We start from the raw sequence: 11216 nt of genomic DNA on the forward strand, positions 1-11216 counted from the left end.
GCAATGGTGCGTTTCATCATTTCCCACGATGACGGGTCTACCCAATGAGCGGTGACACTAAGATAAGATTCGGGTAGACCATGTGGAGCCGACCAAACATCACTAGTTAAGTTTATTCCCGTATTTATATTTTCAAAATATGCAATTAGTACCTCTTTGGCCTTCTTCCACAATTTTAAACAATAACGTTTAAGAGTATGACGACTTACGTGAGTGTATTGTGGTTGAAGCGTATCTCGAATCATGGCGGTTAAGCGAGGGTTGTCGAAGTGGCTAAACGGCAAAGCTTCTTGAATCACAAACTTCGCCATACGATCTTGAACTCGATCAATTTGGTTTGTAAATATTCCGCCTTCACTATCCATTTGCGTTTGTTGCGACTCGACGTTCTGTTTCAACGCCCTGCAATACGGTCTTTCGATGTGTTTCTTCAAATTTGAATTCGAAAGTGGGTTTAAATAAATCCCACAAAACTTGCACCGAGCCTTCAATGAATGGTCACTCAATTCAACCAAATCCCAATTGCACCAAATCTCTTGATTACGATTATGAGGTACAATACGAACGAAACTTGGTCCGGCGGTGGAACCTTGACCAACCGATGATTGTGAGGCAGCCATAACAACAAATATGAATATAGAAGAAGAGAAAACAAGAGATTAGAGAACTCAGAACGTTGTAATAGCGTTTTTTTGTATTTTTTTGCGTTCGGGTTTGCGTTTTGAGTGTTGTGATGAACCCATTACACCAAATACCTATTTATACTAGTAGTGGGGTGTTTGGGGAGCCAAAAAAAACGGCCATTTTTGACCCCAACGGTCAAAAAACGGCCATAAAACCGTTTCCCAACGGCTAGAACTACTCCAACGGCTAGAACCGGTTCCGAACCGGTTCCGGTTCGGTTCCGGTTCCTACCCGGTCCACCTCCAAAAATGTCAAACCGGTCCCGGATCGTCGGGTTGAAACGGAACCGAACCGGTTCCTACGAAAAACGGGTAGGAACCGGTTCGGTTCCGGTTCGGTTCCACTGAACCGGTTCCAGGAACCGGTTTTGTTGTCCACCTCTAGTTGGGGCCCGGGGTGGCCCCGGCCTCCCATGTTTTTTTACGCAGTGGTGTAAATTTAGCCGTTTTTGACCGAAATTTTGTATACGTAGTGTAAGTTTAGCCTTTTCGACCGAAAATTTGAGCCCGCCCGCCCCCCTTGTTTGTGAAATTTTATATACATTTTGAGCTTGGCCCCCTGGTGTTTCAGTCCAAGCTTCGCCACTGAATTTATTACGAGGCTTACAACAAATCGTAATTCTTTATTTTCACTTAATAAGGCTATTATGGTCGAGTGGGATGATTAAGAAGTTGAGTCCCTTGTTCAAGTCTTCTTTTACTCGTCGTGGTCATCATTTATTCGTTTGGGATTCCATTTGTTCGTTTGAAAAGTGTCGCTTATGTTTTCAATGAACGGGGCTAGCAACGACTTGTGGACCTTTGTTTTCACTGAACGAGGGGCTATCATGGTCTCGTGGGATGATTAAGGAGTTGATTCCCTCATTCAACTCTTCTTTTACTCTTCGTGGTCATCATTTGTTCGTTTGAGCTTCCATTTGTTCGTTTGAAAATGTGTCGCTTCTTTTTTCATTAAACGGGGCTAGCATCGACTTGCGGGCCTTTGTTTTCACTGAACGAGGCTATAATGGTCCCGTGGGATGATTAAGGAGTTGAGTCCCTTCTTTTAATCTTCATTTACTCGTTGTGGTCATCATTTCTCGTTTGGGATTTCATTTGTTCGTTTAAGAAGTGTCGCTTCTGTTTTCACCGAACAGGGCTTGCTAGGAATCGTGGTCCTTTGTTTACACTTAACTGGGGTATCACGGTCTCGTTGGATGATTAAGGAGGTGAGTCATTCATTTAAGTCTTCTTTTTTTTTTGTAGTGGTCTTCATTTGTTCGTTTAAAAAGTGATTGATGTGGTCTCAATTATACACATTATTATTATAGATATATTTCCTACACTTTGAGCTAGGTTTTTATTAATTATAACTCATGTTTGGCTCATATTTAATGTTTAAAGGTTTAATGAGAATATGAGTTAAATATAAGTATTTTTACTAAACTTGAGACCAACGAGTAAATGTTCGAATTATTATTATTATTCACTATCTTTAATTAAAATACATATGTTAATATATAGTATATTGAGATGAATTCAAATTATTGAATTATGGTTAATTTGAACCTCTTTGTGTGCTTTCTCTCTTCTGGATTTCCCGGTTGGAGTGGTGAGATTTTCATCTCCCGCTAAAGTGAGAGGTTATTATATACACTCGACTGGCCCAGTCGTCCATGCCCAATCCCAATGGCTCATTATGCTATACTCGCATTAATACATACACCTTTACGTTTGATTTGGGCAATAACATCAAATAACATGAATTTGTGGCCTTATGGGTCATGTAATATTTGAAAAGTAGCTCAAGTCACAGGCCCATAACAAATAAAAGAAAAGAAAAGTGACGGACGAGGAGTTGACTTGGAGAGGAAAATAGGGTTTTAAAACAAAGCACATATATAAACATATCTTCACGATCATCATAATTAATTTGGGGGAGGCTCATATATTCATAGGTGATAGGTCAGCAATTAATTTGGGGGAGGCTCGTTCCTCATAGCTTCACGATCATCATAAATTAGGAGGGGACATTCCTCATAGCTACGTGGTAACCAAAAAGTTGGGCTTCTCATTGCAAACAAGTTGGATGCCATTTAATCTTATAAAAGGTATTGATATTGGCACAATGCAACTAGACTAAGAGGTCTTGGAATTGCCGGATGGTCATATAGTTGGAACATATACATTCATGGGTGTGGTGTAAACATTTGTTACGGTTGATTTTGATTTGGAGTCAACCTTGAACCACCTACTCTCGAGTTAGAACCACCTCTTTTCGAGCAACTGACGGGTGGTCCATGGGACAACCCTTAAGTGATATAAGACCGTTAATAACCATGCATACAATCGGTTTATTTTGTGGAATTAGTTGACTATGATTATTCATAAAATTGCATGTAGGAGAAGTTAGAGGATGTAATTACGAGAATGTGGGCGAAAACGGTGAAGAAAACGGAGTTAAAACGAGAAAGTTATGACGAAAACAAGATGGCTGTGTTAAAAGCCACCGTAGCTTACAGTAGCCACCGTAAGCTACGGTGGGACCTGATGAAAATGGTCATCGTATGGCAGTTTTAAGCCACCGTAGGGTATTTGGAAGCCACCGTAAGCTACGGTGGCCATCGTAGCTTACGGTAGACCTGACGAGGAAAGTCGTAAAAACGTTATAACTTGTATTTTTGGGCGGCTTTTGGGATCCTTATCATATCTTTTGATCCTAGAGCGACCTAGAGGCGATTTTGGGGTGAAATAACATTATTTTGAGTGTGGTAATCATTAAAGACTCATTTTTGATTCATATGCAAATTATAATCGAAGGAATGATGAACCGAATCATGCTCGGCTAAACTCCTTTATGTTTTCCCTCAGATTGTAAGGTTTATTATGTTTGTTTGGTTGAATGTTTAGACGATTTCTGAGATAATATTTGATCTTATTGATTTCATTATTATGGTGTTTATGTATTGATTGATAGATTATTAGTTTATCGATTTTGTGTTCTAAACCGTCAGTTCTTGGTTCTTTAAGTAATCGAGATTAATCGGGAGGGATTTAAGGTTAGATAAACTAATTGGTTTTTGAGTGATCACCTTGCGTTGTATAATCCAAGTACTTGATCTTCATTTATCGCATTCGTTTACATAAACACGAACTTAGTTTAAACATCAACTGCAACATTCATGAAAACCTGAAACCGAGGGAGGACATATTTTCTCATATTGATTTAAAACTTGTTAAATTGCTTTCAGTTCTTTTCGTTAAATCAAAACAACCAAATCTTTGAATTTACTTTTGCATTTAGCTTAATTTAGTTTAATTATAAAGCTACTTGGTAACGCACTTTCCACAAACTCCCTGTGTTCGATACCCGCTTATCGCTATCTAATAGTTGTAATCGGTTTATTTTTGAGTGAGTCTTCGACCTCACGTCAAATTTTGGAGCCGTTGCCGGGGAGTGGTGCGCAACGTGTGTTAGCTTTAGTAGTTTTGGTTTGTTATTTTCGGGTTTACGCTGGTTGTGTTAGTGTGCAGGTACCTACAGGTGTATGCATACTAGAAGCTCTAACAGGTCATCACCGCTAGTTATTGATCCCGAGATTGACATAACACTTCGAAGAAAACGAGTCTTAGTTAGGGAGAATAAGCTTCTTGGTTCTCCAACCGCATCAAACAACATGGATTCACCAGTTCCCACTTCGGGTCAACCTGTCCCGACTACACCTCCACCAAATTCACCTCTACCAATCACCACTAATATACCTACAACATCAAGTGAATTGCCACCTCACACAACCGAACCCATCCCTGCTCAATTCACCTATGCAACATCATCCACATTGCCACCTATTACCAACTTTTTTCCTAACTTTGGTGCGTCATCATCATCTCAACAATATCAACGACCACCCATTCAACAATCGCAATCAAACTACCAATACCAACCCCAACCTTTTATGCAACATTCAAGAACACAAGGTGACGGATATGGATATGGGTTTGACAGTGAATTCGAGGGGTATGAAGCGGAAGGTTACTACACGGGAGGTGATGGAAGTCAAAGGGTAAATCCGGGAAATTTGGCCATTGGTCAATGGCAACATCCGAAATCGGTGCAAGGGTTTAATAGACAAGTCACCGGTTGTTCAACAACAACCTCAACAACAACCAGTGGTTGTCCAACAAAACGTGCAACCACCAGTTATACAACAAGCTCAACAACAACCACCGGTTGTTGTGAATCAACAAGTTCAACCGCAGCCAATTATCCAACAACCGCAAGGGCAACCTCAAGATCCACAGTTTCAACAACAATATGCGCAGCCCAGACCCGTTTATAGGCAAATGGGTCAACCAAGAGTACCAATGGGGGTACCAAGAAGGCACGCAAGAGAGATGGTTATGGGGGTTGAAGCCCACTTCCGACCCATAATTACTAATAATCCATCTCCGGTGGTTATTCCTCTCAATCATCAAGGGAGGACATTTGAAGTAAGAACAAATTCACTTCAAAGAATTACGAAGTATAAGGGTCTAGCAACAGAGGAACCGTACTTCCACTTGGAGGCATATGACTCCATTTGCAACACAAATGGAGGTAAAGGTTTTACATTGGATGAGGTAAAGTTGGTTTTATTTCAGTTTTCGTTGGAAGACAAGGCAAAGAGATGGTTTTACACTTTGCCTTCCGCGTCTATTTATACTTGGGCCGAAATGCAACAAAGATTTTTGGAAGAATTTTACACGGCCCAAAAGACAAATGATGCGAGAAGAAGTTTGAGAACCTTCCAACAACAAACGGGGGAAATGTTTCATGAAGCATTCGAGAGGTTTAACATGATGATCAAAAATTGTCCTCATCACGGTATTGCTTTATGGGAATTGTTGAATGCGTTTCATAAAGGGTTGAGTATGGAGGATGAACGGGATTTGCGGTCGATCACTAATGGTACATTTGGTACCAATTATGAACAAGATGATTGAGCGTATTTGAAACAAATGGCGGTTACATCAAAGAGAAAGGCTCAAACCGGACGAAGAGCAAGACCGGCGGTTGGTAGACCGCAAGTGCAAGCCGTGGAAGAAGGAAATGTACAAACCACTAATCAAGTAATCGATGTTTGTACAAATTGTAACGAGTTGGGTCATGCAACGGAGGTATGTACGGTAGGTCAAGCACCGGTGGAAGAGGTGAATGCACTTCAAAGGGGAGGTGGTAGAAATTACAACATGAACTCCAACACCTACCACCCCGGGTTGAGAAATCACCCGAATTTTCGATATGGAAACCCGGCCACTCAATCTAACCCGAATTTTCAAGGAAATCAAGGCAATTATGTTCCTCGCCAACAATATAATAACCAAGGTAATTTTCATGGCGGGAATAATCAAGGGTTCCAAGGTCAAGGAGGTGGTGGTCAAAGTGGGTCAATGGGTCAAAGTTCATCGAGTGGAAATGAGGTTATGGACATGTTGAAGTTGATGCAACAAGACATGCAAAGGAGAAATCAACTTGATGAAGTGCGCATGCAAAAGGATGAAGTCCGTGACAAAGCCATCCAATCGTTGACCACTCAAATGGGTCAACTTGCAACCGATGTGGCGAATTTGAAGAAAAACAGCTTGAGTTTAAAGAAGGGGAACAACGTGCATATCAATGCAGTAAGTCTTTTACCTAATTTTGAAATTTCTAGTGTTCAAGTTGACCCAACACCACAGTTTGTTGAGGGAGTGGTAGAAGATATTAGTGATGAGATTGAAAATGTGGTTAATTATGAAACAATTTTTCAAAATAACTCTGAATTACAACCGAATGACACATCTTTTTGTGAAAATTGTTCTTGTGATAAATGTTTAAATGACAAATTAACCAAAATAAGGGATGAGAGGGATGATAATAATATTATCCCGAGTAAACTTCAAGACCCAGGAGTGCCCCTTTTATCAATCCAAATTGGTGAATTTAAAACTAATCGGGCACTGCTAGATCTTGGAGCTTGTGTTAGCATCATTCCCGGTAGTTTATATGATCAGTATGTGTTTGGTCCAATACAAATAGTAAACACCACCGTGGTTTTAGCGGATCAAACCCATACACTTCCCCGAGGCATGATTAATAATGTGATGGTACATGTGGAGGATTTCTGTTACCCAGTTGACTTTTTAGTACTTGATTATGCTAAAAATGTAACTAACACGCAGCCCACAGTCATATTGGGTAGACCCTTCCTTGCCACTTCACTTGCAGTGATTGATTGTGCTAAGGGGACAATGAGAATAAAGTGTGGGAATCGTGATAAACGATTATTATTATTTGAAAATAATACTGACTCTTTTGTTGACAAGGAAAGCCTAAAGGCGGATTTTGTTAACAAGTGTGTATCCTTGAGCAAGGATCACACGAAAGTGGAGTGTTTTGTGATTGACAGTTAGTTAAGAAGAAAGAAGTTGAATATCAACAGAGTGAGAAGGTGTCAGAAAAAGGTAGCCGACCAAGGAAGACGAAAGTGAGACATCCACCTAACCTAAATGATCCAGGGTGGAGATTGAGGATGTTCGAGCCCGACCCTGGTTTACCGGAAGACTGGCAACAGTTGCTTGAAAAAGAGTGTGCTAATAACGAGAAGGCTGCACGGGTGTTGGCCAGTCACCCACCTTCAATGTCGTGAAGTTTCAAAAAGGTGGTAATTGTACATTTTGTATATTTTTATTTTCATTTTGCATTATAATTTCTAGTTTGTTTGTTATTAATGGTATTTTAAGCATACCATCTTAGCAAAAACCAAGTGTGGGGGAATTCTTATGGATTTCTCTTCGACACTGTGTTGGGAACAACCCGGGTTTTTCATGGAAGGAAGTAGAGTTTTACTTAGTAGTGTCTTTGTTTTTATTTTTTTTTCAAAACCGTACATTGGGGACAATGTATCCCAAGTGTGGGGATGAGGAAATTTTTGTTTGTTTTGAAAAATTTCATATAAAAAAATCAAAGAAAAAATTAAAAAATCAGAAAAACTTATTTTTTTTAATGTGTGTTTAAAGAAAACGGAAAGTGGTAAAATGGCGGGGTAAAGTTTTGGTCCCTTTTTATGGTCACAATTCCCTAAATAACATGTGCCTAGTTGTTTTAAAAAAGGGGACTATTGGTTTTTATTGGTCCCAAGTATTTCATTTTTGCCGGCGCTAGTCCCAACTATCACTTTAACTGCCAACGGTCCCAACTTTCACACATGTGTCTGCCACCAGTCCACGACTAACCGAGTACTAACTCCGTTATGTTTTAAATGACGTGTCCATCCTACGTGTTAAAAAACCTTGACGTGGCTGCCTGCGTGTATATTAATAACAAAAAACCCTTCTCCTCCTTGAATATATAATAATATCAGATGACAATTTAATACAAATCCCCAAATCGATATCTCCAATCGATCGAGAACCCAATCGATCAAGAACAACCCCAAATTAAAACCCTAATTCAATCATTGAATCATTCGTTCATCGAACAGTGATCAATCAAATTGACCAGCACAGGAGTCAAATCGAACTCGAATTAAGTACAAAACCCTAATACAGTTCAAGTTTAAGAGGCGAAATGAAATAACTGACCCGCTGTCGCCGAGGATGATGACTTTGAGAAGCGTTCGTCTTCTTGAAGGCATCGTGAGTGATTGGATCAACTAATTGAATTCAAGTGAAGGTGATGATGATTTGAATAATAGCAGTTGAAAATGGTTAAAGAATCGAACTCGAATGATTGATCACTGTTCGATGAACTCGATTTGACTCCTGTGCTGGTCAATTTGATTGATCACTGTTCGATGAACGAATGATTCAATGATTGAATTAGGGTTTTAATTTGGGGTTGTTCTTGATCGATTGGGTATACACGCAGGCAGCCACGTCAAGGTTTTTTAACACGTAGGATGGACACGTCATCTAAAACATAACGGAGTTAGTACTCGGTTAGTCGTGGATTGGTGGCAGACACATGTGTGAAAGTTGGGACCGTTGGCAGTTAAAGTGATAGTTGGGACCAGCGCCGGCAAAAATGAAAGACTTGGGACCAATAAAAACCAATAGTCCTAAAAAAGGAGATTATGTAGTTTTCTAACCAATGTTAGCATGTGTTCGGTGTAATAACTTGCATAACACGTTCGTTTACACTTGAGAATTGAGGAAGTATTGGTTGGTGAGACGGTTGATATTCTCCGATAGAACTTGTACAATTAGTGCATTTCGAGATCTTAGCTTGGCATGAGTGCAAAAGTGATAGAGACACTTAGGTTAAGCCTCGTCTGGATGAGCGAGAGTGTGGGTTTTGGGGGGGGGGGGTTGGGCCCTCATATATTATACATATGAGGATGGTTATGTGAGGGGAGGGGGGTTGGGTTCCTTTAGAAAACCTTATTGGGCCTATTCTTTTATTTGATCTACCCCGGTGTTATATTGCGAAACGATCTGACTTAATAGGTTTCTATGTAATTGTTTTAGTATTTATCAGTTAGATATGTGAAGCATTATGTTTATCATGCTTGTATGTAATGATCAAGTATTATATTAGTTCATCAAAAAAAAAAAACTTGTATTAGAGTTGCAATGATTATGTATAGTTCAAAGTATTATTTATTGAGTGAAAAAAAAAGAAAAAAAAAGAAAAAAAAAAGAGAAAAAGAAAATATAAGTTAGTGATGTTTATAGTTGTTTATTTCATTGTTTTCTTAGTTTGTTTGTAATAAGTCGGATCGGGTCGCTTGAGCTACTTTCAATATTCCCTTCCATACCCTTACACTTGGCCCCATTACAACCCGTTTTAAGACCATCTTGATTTGTATTCATGTCAAATGCTTTTACATAGGTGGAGATTTGATGATTGTACCAGCGTATGCGAGGAGAATTGATTAAATATGAATTACGGATGATCACCAAGGAAAGGTTATTGTGTAAATGTGTGCTATGTATAGGTAAGCCGAAAGCATGTTAGGTTTGTTTAGAAATCTTCGGTTTAAATGGAACATCAAGTGAACTAGTGCACCCGATTAAAATAAGGGAATAAGGTATGAATTGGGACCCTAACCGAACCGGAATTATGGTAAGATTGGTGGATACAAGTTGAATGTAATAGAAAATTGTTGTTTGAGGTGTTGCTTGAGGGCAAGCAACGAGTAAGTGTGGGAATGTGACGGGTGGTCAATGGGACAACCCTTAAGTGATATAAGACCATTAATAACCATGCATACAATCGGTTTATTTTGTGGAATTAGTTGACTATGATTATTCATATAATTGCAGGTAGGAGAATATAGAGGATGTAATTACGAGAACGTGGGCGAAAACGGTGAAGAAAACGGAGTTGAAACGAGAAAGTTATGACGAAAACAAGGTGGCTGTGTTAAAAGCCACCGTAGCTTACGGTAGCCACCGTAAGCTACGGTGGGACCTGATGAAAATGGTCATCGTATGGCAGTTTTAAGCCACCGTAGGGTATTTGGAATCCATCGTAAGCTACGGTGGCCATCGTAGCTTACGGTAGACCTGATGAGGAAAGTCGTAAAAACGTTATAACTTGTATTTTTGGGCGGCTTTTGGGATCCTTATCATATCTTTTGATCCTAGAGCGACCTAGAGGCGATTTTGGGGTGAAATAACATTATTTTGAGTGTGGTAATCATTAAAGACTCGTTTTTGATTCATATGCAAATTATAATCGAAGGAATGATGAACCGAATCATGCTCGGCTAAACTCCTTTATGTTTGGTTGAATGTTTAGACGATTTCTGAGATAATATTTGATCTTATTGATTTCATTATTATGGTGTTTATGTATTGATTGATAGATTATTAGTTTATCGATTTTGTGTTCCAAACCGTCAGTTCTTGGTTCTTTAAGTAATCGAGATTATTCGGGAGGGATTTAAGGTTAAATAAACTAATTGGTTTTTGAGTGATCACCTTGCGTTGTATAATCCAAGTACTTGATCTTCATTTATCGCATTCATTTACATAAACACGAACTTAGTTTAAACATCAACTGTAACATTCATGGAAACCTGAAACCGAGGGAGGACATATTTTCTCATATTGATTTAAAACTTGTTAAATTGCTTTCAGTTCTTTTCGTTAATCAAAACAACCAAATCTTTGAATTTACTTTTGCATTTAGCTTAATTTAGTTTAATTATAAAGTTACTTGGTAACGCACTTTCCATAAACTCCATGTGTTCGATACCCGCTTATCGCTATCTAATAGTTGTAATCGGTTTATTTTTGAGTGAGTCTTCGACCTCACGTCAAATTTTGCACCATAGCTTACGGTGGCTTCCAAATACCCTACGGTGGCTTAAAACTGCCATACGATGACCATTTTCATCAGGTCCCACCGTAGCTTACGGTGGCTACCGTAAGCTACGGTGGCTTTTAACACAGCCACCTTGTTTTCGTCATAACTTTCTCGTTTCAACTCCGTTTTTTTCACCGTTTTCGCCCACGTTCTCGTAATTACATCCTCTATCTTCTCCTACCTGCAATTATATGAATAATCATAGTCAAATAATTCCACAA

The sequence above is a fragment of the Bidens hawaiensis genome, unplaced genomic scaffold, assembly GCF_021521415.1.
Source record: "Bidens hawaiensis isolate Kalapana, Puna unplaced genomic scaffold, B.hawaiensis_p1.1 tig00000512_1, whole genome shotgun sequence".
Lineage (NCBI taxonomy): Eukaryota > Viridiplantae > Streptophyta > Magnoliopsida > Asterales > Asteraceae > Bidens > Bidens hawaiensis.